The sequence below is a fragment of the Drosophila navojoa genome, unplaced genomic scaffold (assembly GCF_054131105.1).
Source record: "Drosophila navojoa isolate 15081-1374.11 unplaced genomic scaffold, UAZ_NAV_1.0 NAV_Backbone_95, whole genome shotgun sequence".
NCBI classification, from domain to species: domain Eukaryota; kingdom Metazoa; phylum Arthropoda; class Insecta; order Diptera; family Drosophilidae; genus Drosophila; species Drosophila navojoa.
The window spans coordinates 21,300-30,598 of record NW_028301799.1 but is presented as its reverse complement, the minus strand read 5'-3'; the positions used below and the strand labels follow the sequence as shown (position 1 = coordinate 30,598).

Here is a 9,299-nt window from a genome sequence, read left to right as displayed (position 1 = left end):
CACAGTGAAAGCGCATCTAAGCGCGATGCTTGATATCGACTGGCTCATTGCACACGATTGGCAGCGGAACGAGCGTAGCTCCTATCAGGAAGTGCCCTGGCGTGAGCACTTGGCCATCGTTCGGGTTGCTGCCTCAACCTCGACCAGCACGGTGGCCACCTCGTCCTGGCGTTCCGCCACGAATTCCCAGCGAAACTACTATTGGACCACAAAAGTCCACTCCACTGATCTCAAATGGCCTGTTTCCATTTAAGCGATCAGCGGGAAAATTGCCCATTATTTGGGATAAGAGTTTTCGGGAAAACAATTTATGCATTTTTGAGTATTTACGAAACGACACTTTTTGAAAGCAATAAAGGGAATTTGGCATTATGTGCTAGTGGTGCCTTCAATAATCGACCTCATCATAGCAACCAAAAAAACACACGCCTGCCATGCTGATATGGGCGCAAAAACCGTGACAGTTTTTGCAATGACGGTTGCCACACGATTGATTTCTTTATTTTCTTCATTTCTTCGCTGAATTTAATGTGTTGGATTATAGATATAACTGCAAGGAATGCGAAACTTAATTCAAAAACTGTAGCAATCACGGAACATATATGTAACTATGCGGATTAACTTAGAGAATGACGAAGTTGATTCAATAAGTTGTACGATGGGGTCTGTCCCCTCATCGACCGCGATCATAGTAATTGCAGTTCTACGCTTCTCTAGCAGCTCTAACTCTTTTCATAAGGTTATTTGTGGGTTGACTGGCCACAACGTGTCAGAAAGCTTTAAAAATCCTGGTCCGCAAAACCACAATGATGTTTTAAGCTGCTCAACTGGACATCCCCGAGATACATATCTGCTGGGTTATCTTTAGTTGGTACATGACGCCAAGATACATTAGTTGACAACTCTTGGACAACTCATTTTGCACGTGTTGATTTGACAAGTACTTTTTTCAAATAATGTTCGTGCGAACATGCCCATCCATTTGCTAACATGTTCGCCGAACATTTTGTGTTCGTCGAATGTTTGCATGTGGATGTGGTGTTCGCACGAACATTTTGTTCGCCGACCGTGTTCGCGAAGAATAGAAATGTCAAGGATGCCACATTAGATTTGGCGACTAGCAGCCTGGTAGTGATACCCTCATCTGTTTGCATTCTTACGTATAAACAACAACCGTAAGCTCTTGTTGAAGCATCAACAAATTCATGGATTTGGCATCCTTTTAATTTGAGTGTGCCAACGTAACGAGGTATATGCAACGAGCTCAAGTTTGAGAAACAGCTAGTTACTGCCTCAAATTCTTGCCTCATTTGGACAGGCAATTGGTCAACCCACGCAAGTTTATGCAACCACATTTCTTGTAAAAGGACCTTCGCACGAGTTACGATCGGACTTAACAAACCTAAGGGGTGGTATAACCTTGCCACATACATATGACAAAACGGATCTTTTAGTCGGTTACACTTCTACTGGACAGCTCATGGAATATCTAAAACTGTCATTAATCGGATTCCAAATTAATCCCAATGTTTTTGTGTCCTCTTGATGACCAATGACTATCATTTCTAGCTGGTTGTGCTGCGAGTTGTTTACAATTATGAGGAAATCCAAACGTTTGAAGAATTGCAACAATCATAATTCTTCAACGCTATCTGCTCGTGTCAATAAGTCATCAACATAGAAATCTTGGGCTAACGATGTTTTAAAAATCGAATGTCTAAGAATGGAACAGTCGTTGTCCGATACGTTACTATATTTAAACGAAAAATTTGTAACGGATCAGTGGGAGTTTCCCTCCACGGTGGGACTAGTCAAGTTAAATTGGACGGTACATTTTAGCGATTTCTGCTATTGCAACCCAAGGACGAAGTCGAAATCTTAACAAAGTCGAACCCACCATGAGCAGATCATTCAGCGACAATTGAGATGACTTGCTAGAAGCATAAAACACTACTCGAAGGTTACTGAGTGCGCTGTGCGGTCTTAGCACGCATTGACATGGGATGAAACAATTCAGCTCTCTCGGAATTCGATTATCAGTTGGGCTCATGTGTCCCAAGGCCAAGTACTCTTTCATGATATTAATGTACATTGTCCAAATGTCATTGCTCATTCTTCTTTCCAAGGCCAGAAATCGTCGCTTGGCTGTGTCATAAGTAGTGATGGCAAAAAAAAAAAAAAACAAGTAAGAACGTTGCAGTCGGGCGCTACCGACTGCGGAATACTCATTCACAGTCCCATTGAAAATTAAATTTAATTTGGCTTTAAAAAAATTTAGTACAAAACAATTATGCTTTTTGATTATATTGTAGCTTTTGGTAATTTTTATCGAGTAATCGATAATTATTATATTGATCGTGCACTTTTTGAGTACAAATGTATGTATGAGTACAAATATATGTTGCAGATTCTTAAGCGTTTGCATTCTAAGAATTGCGATTGATTTCTGGATTTTCTAGCTGTTATTGTAGTTTTGTCAGATGACGCTCTGTTATTAGCTTATTGTATTTTAGCTACCGGATTGTCAAGCAAAACGATAGCGTGGGTGATAGAGGCGTCGCAATTTATGTTACAGCGGGGGAGGTTCAAAGCCCCTTCAATGTTGTGTATTTTTTTCATACATATTTCGTTTTTTATAAATTAGATACTTATTTTTCTTAAATAGCCCTCATATATGTATGTACGCATTTATGCATGCATATGTATGTACATAAGTCTGCACGCATATGTAGCATCAAGCATTCCAGCGTTTCTTATGCACGCGCACATTTGTATGTGTGTATGTATGTACACATAAATGCATACTCTAGCGTTGAAATGAGACTGATTTGTTTTTGCTTTGTTCTTGAATTTACCATCCGCTACTCTCATAACAAGAATCTTATTTTTGGATTTCATTTTAATTACAATCATTGACAGTAGAAGGTGGCGCTGTCAGCAAAGGCGCCGGTTCAATTTGTTTTTGTTCTTTTGACAAGTATGGCGAGTTCAAATCCCGCGGAAAACTCTTTTTTGTAAATTGCAAATTTTGTTATTTTAGCTTCTTTTATATTTTTTAAATATTTAAATTTTATAGAAATGTTTCCTTCCGTGTTATCAATGCCTATCAAGCCAATTTGTATATACATGTACATGCATAGATAGCTCAAGCATATAAATGTCGCAATTTGATACTACAAATGCCGATTGCCACGCCCCTAGTGGCCATAGCCACCTCATTTTTGGCCAGTTCTTAGAAAGAGCTAACGGTAACGCCAATGCGAAATTTGAACGCTTACGCTCAAAAAATGTGAAAATTACAGGGTATTTTTCGATATGCCACGCCCCCAAAGAGGCGTGACAATTATTTTTGGGGCATCGATAGGAGGTTACCAGTAACTCAACTATCCAAATTTGAAGCTTCTAGCTCTTAAACTGTAGGAGATATAAAGTTTTGCGGTTTGCCACGCCCCCTTTGGGCGGACATATATCCACTATAGCTTGTTGGACTTGGGAGGTCAACTCGCGTATATATACCAAATTTAGCCAAATTTGAAAAATCACTATATCTTCACGTCCGATTTGCCACACTCCTATTAGGCGTAGACATAACATCAGTCATAGAATTATAGCATTAGCTCACCTGCGAAATTTCAACGTTCTAGCTTTAGAACTTTAGGAGATACAGTTTTATCTGATTTTCCACGCCCCCAATAGGCGTAGATATATCCACCATAGCTTTTTGGACTTGGGGGGTCAACGCGGATCTACATACCAAATTTCAACTTTCTAGCTCTTCAACTAACATGATTTCTGGTATATCGAAAAATGCATTTTCCGATTTGCCACGCCCCTAGTGGACGGATCAAGAAAATTTTAACAGTTTATAAATCGGAGTTATACACGAGTATGTGTTCCAAATTTCAAGTCTCTAGCTTCAATAGCGGCGAAATGAACTGCGTTCATACGGACAGACGGACAGACGGACGGACGGACAGACGGACGGACAGCAAGACGGACATAACAAGTAAGAAAGCTCTAGTCGAGACTGCTCGACTACGAGATCCCCTGAACCCTACAAGCAACTGATATTTCAATAATAATTAGCACACGCACACACACACGAATACAAACAAACAAACAAACACACATACACATACAAACAAACACACGCATACACACACTCACATATACAGGCAATTGCGCTTGGGTTGCGCTGCAGTGTTGGCAATATTAGGAGAACTTATATGTTGAATAATTTATTTTCTGGACGTACAATCTTAACGATTTTTAGTGATAAGCTCCAAAATTATATAAAATACACACGATTCCACATTAATAAACTTAAACCTAATATCTTCACCAAATATAATATTGCTTTTGTTTTAAGCCGGGATCGACGAGTGCCGATAATTTCGCCAGCAAAACTAAATTTTCTCTCCGAATTGTTGGAGCTTGTAAGATATTGCGCATTAATTTGCAACGTTTTTAATGGCGTTCGCAAACTAAACGTTCCTTTTTTTTTTGTCAGACTATCGATAGTCGCAAAATTCTATCGAGGTATCGCCGTTTTAGAAAACCATCGATTGTTTTGCATCCCTACACTGAACCAATTAATATGGAAAGTCAGGGTTTTTTTATTATTCTTGTTTTTACACGAGCGCATCTTGCATAGTGAAATCGTTAATAGTATTTAGTGAGTACCATACGAATGCGTATGGCTTTGCTATTTTTCGTCTCGCGACTGTCGTAATGGTCGATTATGTTTTGTAGTATCGAAAAGTCCCGTTAGAGCGACGCGACAGCGTTTTTAACAGTCGTCGAGTGTGGTTCGGTGGTAGACACAAGAAATCATAAAGACAAAGAAGTCAGAATCGTTTGAGAAGTGATCGGCCACCGAAACTCGCCGCGCTAAGGGAAAGTGTTTTCTCGTACATATACATCCCAAATTTATTAATTTATTTTTATATGTTATAACTTACTCTGCAGCATCATCTGTTTTTCCAGCGTCGCGATCCCCTATACCCTCACATTTTATTAAAACTTCTTGAAGCTTTTCTTGCACTAGTTGCTCGCGCAGAGCCGATGCATCCGATTCTTTCCAAGCATCGCTAATGTGTCTTTTAGTTTTTGTAAAGCCTCTTCCGATGTTGCTGATAAATCAAGTGCTAGACATAGTTTTTCTTCGGTAGATTTGATTTGTGGCCGCAACACTCGATTGTCATTTACTTCATCCACGTATCGTCTGTGTAAATTAAATATTATATCTGCATACCGTTTTATACGGGAAGCCTCAAAAAACCGCTCGGCTTCCATCAAAAATTGCACAATCTTGATATAATCAAATTCATATACATTTAATAAGATGGTTAAACACATGCAAACTTAATGCTCACCCGACTAGCTTCATTAAAAAAATTTTCATTAAGATCTGTATAAAAATTAAGTTCTAGAACATCAGTCTCATCGGTCCCTTCATCAAATATTAATTCAGATTTCTTTTCCCCTTGCTTAATCTTTTTTGATTTCTTTCCTTTTTTAGATGGCATTTTATTAATAGTTAGGTATTTCAAAATATATTTTCTGAGCGATGGAGCTCTTTCTATTTATTCATAGAAATGAACATTTATTTAGTAAATATGACATTTGACAGAGAAATCAGAGCATTTTTAGTTAAAACAAGTAAGAACGTTGCAGTCGGGCGCTACCGACTGCGGAATACTCATTCACAGTCCCTTTGTAAATTTAATTTAATTTGGCTTTAAAAAAATTTAGTACAAAACAATTATGCTTTTTGATTATATTGTAGCTTTTGGTAATTTTTATCGAGTAATCGATAATTATTATATTGATCATGCACTTTTTGAGTACAAATGTATGGTAATTTTCGTTAATAGCTTTCGGTCACACCTATTGCAGGTTCTTAAGCGTTTGCTTACATTACAAAAGCGCGCTTTTTAGCATTCTATGAATTGCGATTGATTTCTGGATTTTCTAGCTGTTATTGTAGTTTTGTCAGATGACGCTCTGTTATTAGCTTATTGTATTTTAGCTACAAGATTGTCAAGCAAAACGATAGCGTGGGTGATAGAGCCGTCGCAAGTTATGTTACAGCGGCGGAGGTTCAAAGCCGCTTCAATGTTGTGTATTTTTTTCATTTCATATTTCATACATATTTTCATAAATATTTTTTTATAAAATAGATACTTATTTGATTCTTTTTTTTAATTGAAAAATTTTATAAGTTTAAATTTGTTTCTTCTTAAATAGCCCTCATATATGTATGTACGCACTTATGCATGTATATGTATGTACATAAGTCTGCACGCATCAAGCATTCCAGCGTTTCTTATGCACGCGCACATTTGTATGTGTGTATGTACATATGTACACATAAATGCATACTCTAGCGTTGAAATGAGACAGATTTGTTTTTGCTTTGTTCTTGAATTTACCATCCGCTACTTTCATAACAAGAATCTTATTTTTGGATTTCATTTTAATTACAATCATTGACAGTAGTCGGTGGTGCTCTCAGCAAAGGCGCCGGTTCAATTTGTTTTTGTTCTTTTGACAAACATGACTTGGGTGCGAGTTCAAATCCCGCGGAAAACTCTTTTTTGTAAATTGCAAATTTTGTTATTTTAGCTTCCTTTATATTTTTTAAATATTTAAATTTTCTTTTTAAATTTAAAAAAAATGTTTCCTTCCGTGTTATCAAGCATATAAATGTCACAATTTGATACTACAAATGCCGATTGCAAAGCCCCTAGTGGCCGTAGACACCTAATTTTTGGCCAGTTCTTAGAAGGAGCTAACGGTACCGTCAATGCGAAATTTGAATGCTTTGAAGCTTCTAGCTCTTAAACTGTAGGAGATATAAAGTTTTGCGGTTTGCCACGTCCCCTTTGGGCGGACATATATCCACTATAGCTTGTTGGACTTGGGAAGTCAACTCGCGTATACATACAAAATTTTTCTAGCATCAATAGTGCCTAAAATATAGCCAAATTTGAAAAATCACTATATCTTCAGGTCGGATTTGCCACGCCCCTATTAGGCGTAGACATAAAACTTTTTCATCAGTCATTATAGAATTATAGCATTAGCTCACGTGCGAAATTTCAACGTCCTAGCTTTAGAACTTTAGGAGATAGTTTTATCTGATTTGCCACGCCCCCAATGGGCGTAGATATATCCACCATAGCTTTTTGGACTTGGGGGGTCAACGCGGATCTACATACAAATTTCTAGCTCTTCAACTAACATGATCCGCCCCTAGTGGGTGGATCGGGAAAATTTTAACAATTTATAAATCGGAGTTATACACGAGTTTGTGTTCCAAATTTCAAGTCTCTAGCTTCAATAGCGGCGAAATGAACTGCGTTCATACGGACAGACGGACAGACGGACGGACGGACAGACGGACGGACAGCAAGACGGACATTGCACAAAACCAATATACTAATTCACTTCGTGAATGGGTATAACAAGTAAGAAAACTCTAGTCGAGACTACTCGACTACGACGAGCAATTGATATTTCAATAATAATTCGCACGCACACACAAGAACATATACAAGCAATTGCGCTTGCGCTGCGCTGAAGTGTTGACAATATTTTGAGTTGAGTACGATCTTAATGAAACTTTAACTTTTCAGAAAGAAGCAAAAGTCTCTAGTAATTGAAGTACGCCTTTTACAAATATGAGGGTGAATATATATGAGAGGAGAGTAAAATTAACTAAAATCGAATCCTAATATACATTTGAAGTTTGGACACTCTACCTTTAAAGATGTGGGAGATTTTCGATAAGATTTTTATCGATAAAAAATATGGGAATGAGTTATCGTTTTTTAGTGATGAGCTCGATATGCGCGCTATATATACTGAGATTTAAAAACAAGTAAGAACATCGGGCGTTACCAACTGCAGAATACTCATTCACACCTCATAAGCAATTTAGCCGGTAAGTTTAGCTCTAATACTGTAAAGAGATCCGTTTTTTTCGATTTGCCACGGCCTTACTAGGCGTAGACACTTCATTTTCGGCCAGCTTGTAGAACAAGCTAACGGTAACCTAGATGCAAAATTAGGATGGTTACGCTAAAAAAATCAAGAAATTACATTGAATTTTTGATACGCCCCTAAAGAGGCGTAACAATCTAACTCTTATTTAGGAGATATATATATAGGAAAATGTTGTAGCTGCTTCACGTGCGTTTGTTAATTGGCCAGTCTATTGACTTAACCGAATTTAATGAAACATTCAGCATATGATCTACATATTCTATTGAACAATTGACAAATTAAAAAAAATTAAAAATCATTCACAATTAGCTACAGTGGCATCTGCCTTGATTGAGAATTTATTTATTATTTTCATTATTTATTTATTTATTATTTATTTATTTATTTCTTAAAGCTATTGAAAACAAATAAGAAAGCTCTAGTCGAGACTGCTCGACTACAAGATCCCCTGAACCCTCTAAGCAACTGATATTTCAATAATAATTAGCACACACACACAGACACAGTTCGAGTTGCGTTTTCGTGGAGTACGGTCGATGTCATCGTGATCTATCGTGGACAATAGCTTTATCTGTGTTTTTCCTTGTGAAGATATGTCACAAATAATAAAAAATCAGGTGCATTCACTCTAACAGCTGTTAGTAATGCTGGAAATTGCAGCGGACAATCAGCTGCTCACTAACTTTGGTGAGTTGCTAAGTCAGCAACCTAGCTGCTGGTGTGAGGTAGCAGGTATTAAAAGTAGTGCATACTTTCGGGCTCTCGCTGTAGTTAGGTTGAGTTTAAGTTACTGCGGTCTCTAAACTCAAATTATATTAGTAGGCAGTGCCCACTACAGGCTTCACGCCGTGGTAGTCGGAGCAATATGGAGGCCATGATGGAGGAGGAGCTGCAAGCTTTAGTGCGCCGTTCCTCGTTGCAGCGATCGCCGCAGCAACAACAGAGGGCCTTGCCGCATCAGTCGACTTGTAATCAGTCTCCAGTGGCTGGGTGCCTGGCACTCAGTCATTAAAAGAAGCGTTAGCTCAAATGGGAGTTACGCTAGAGCGTTTGTCTGCCCTATTTGGGGGGCAGCGGCATATAAATGCACTAATGAGAGAGGAGCTGGCTAGGCTGGTCAGTCCGGTCAAAGACTGAGAGGTGCAGACCACGCTGGTCAAGGAAGTAGCTCAGAAGCCTAAAACAGCCAGTTTTAGTGCTACAGCAGTTAGTAATACGCCCCAGCGGTCGAGGGAGGTTGCCACTGAGCAGAGGAAAACTCCCTCGAAAAAGCCGAGGCACAATAAAAG

At 38.5% G+C, this 9,299-nt stretch overlaps 1 pseudogene across 1 annotated transcript; it reads right to left on the bottom strand.

Moving 5' to 3' along the window:
- Positions 1 to 4,935: 4,935 nt before the first annotated feature.
- Positions 4,936 to 5,613, bottom strand: LOC149090390 (uncharacterized; annotated as a pseudogene). The gene is made up of 2 exons (XR_016197627.1): positions 5,376 to 5,613; positions 4,936 to 5,310 (listed from the first exon to the last, which is right to left on the bottom strand). The product of XR_016197627.1 is annotated as an uncharacterized LOC149090390 (transcript).
- Between the last annotated feature and the right edge of the window lie 3,686 nt (positions 5,614 to 9,299).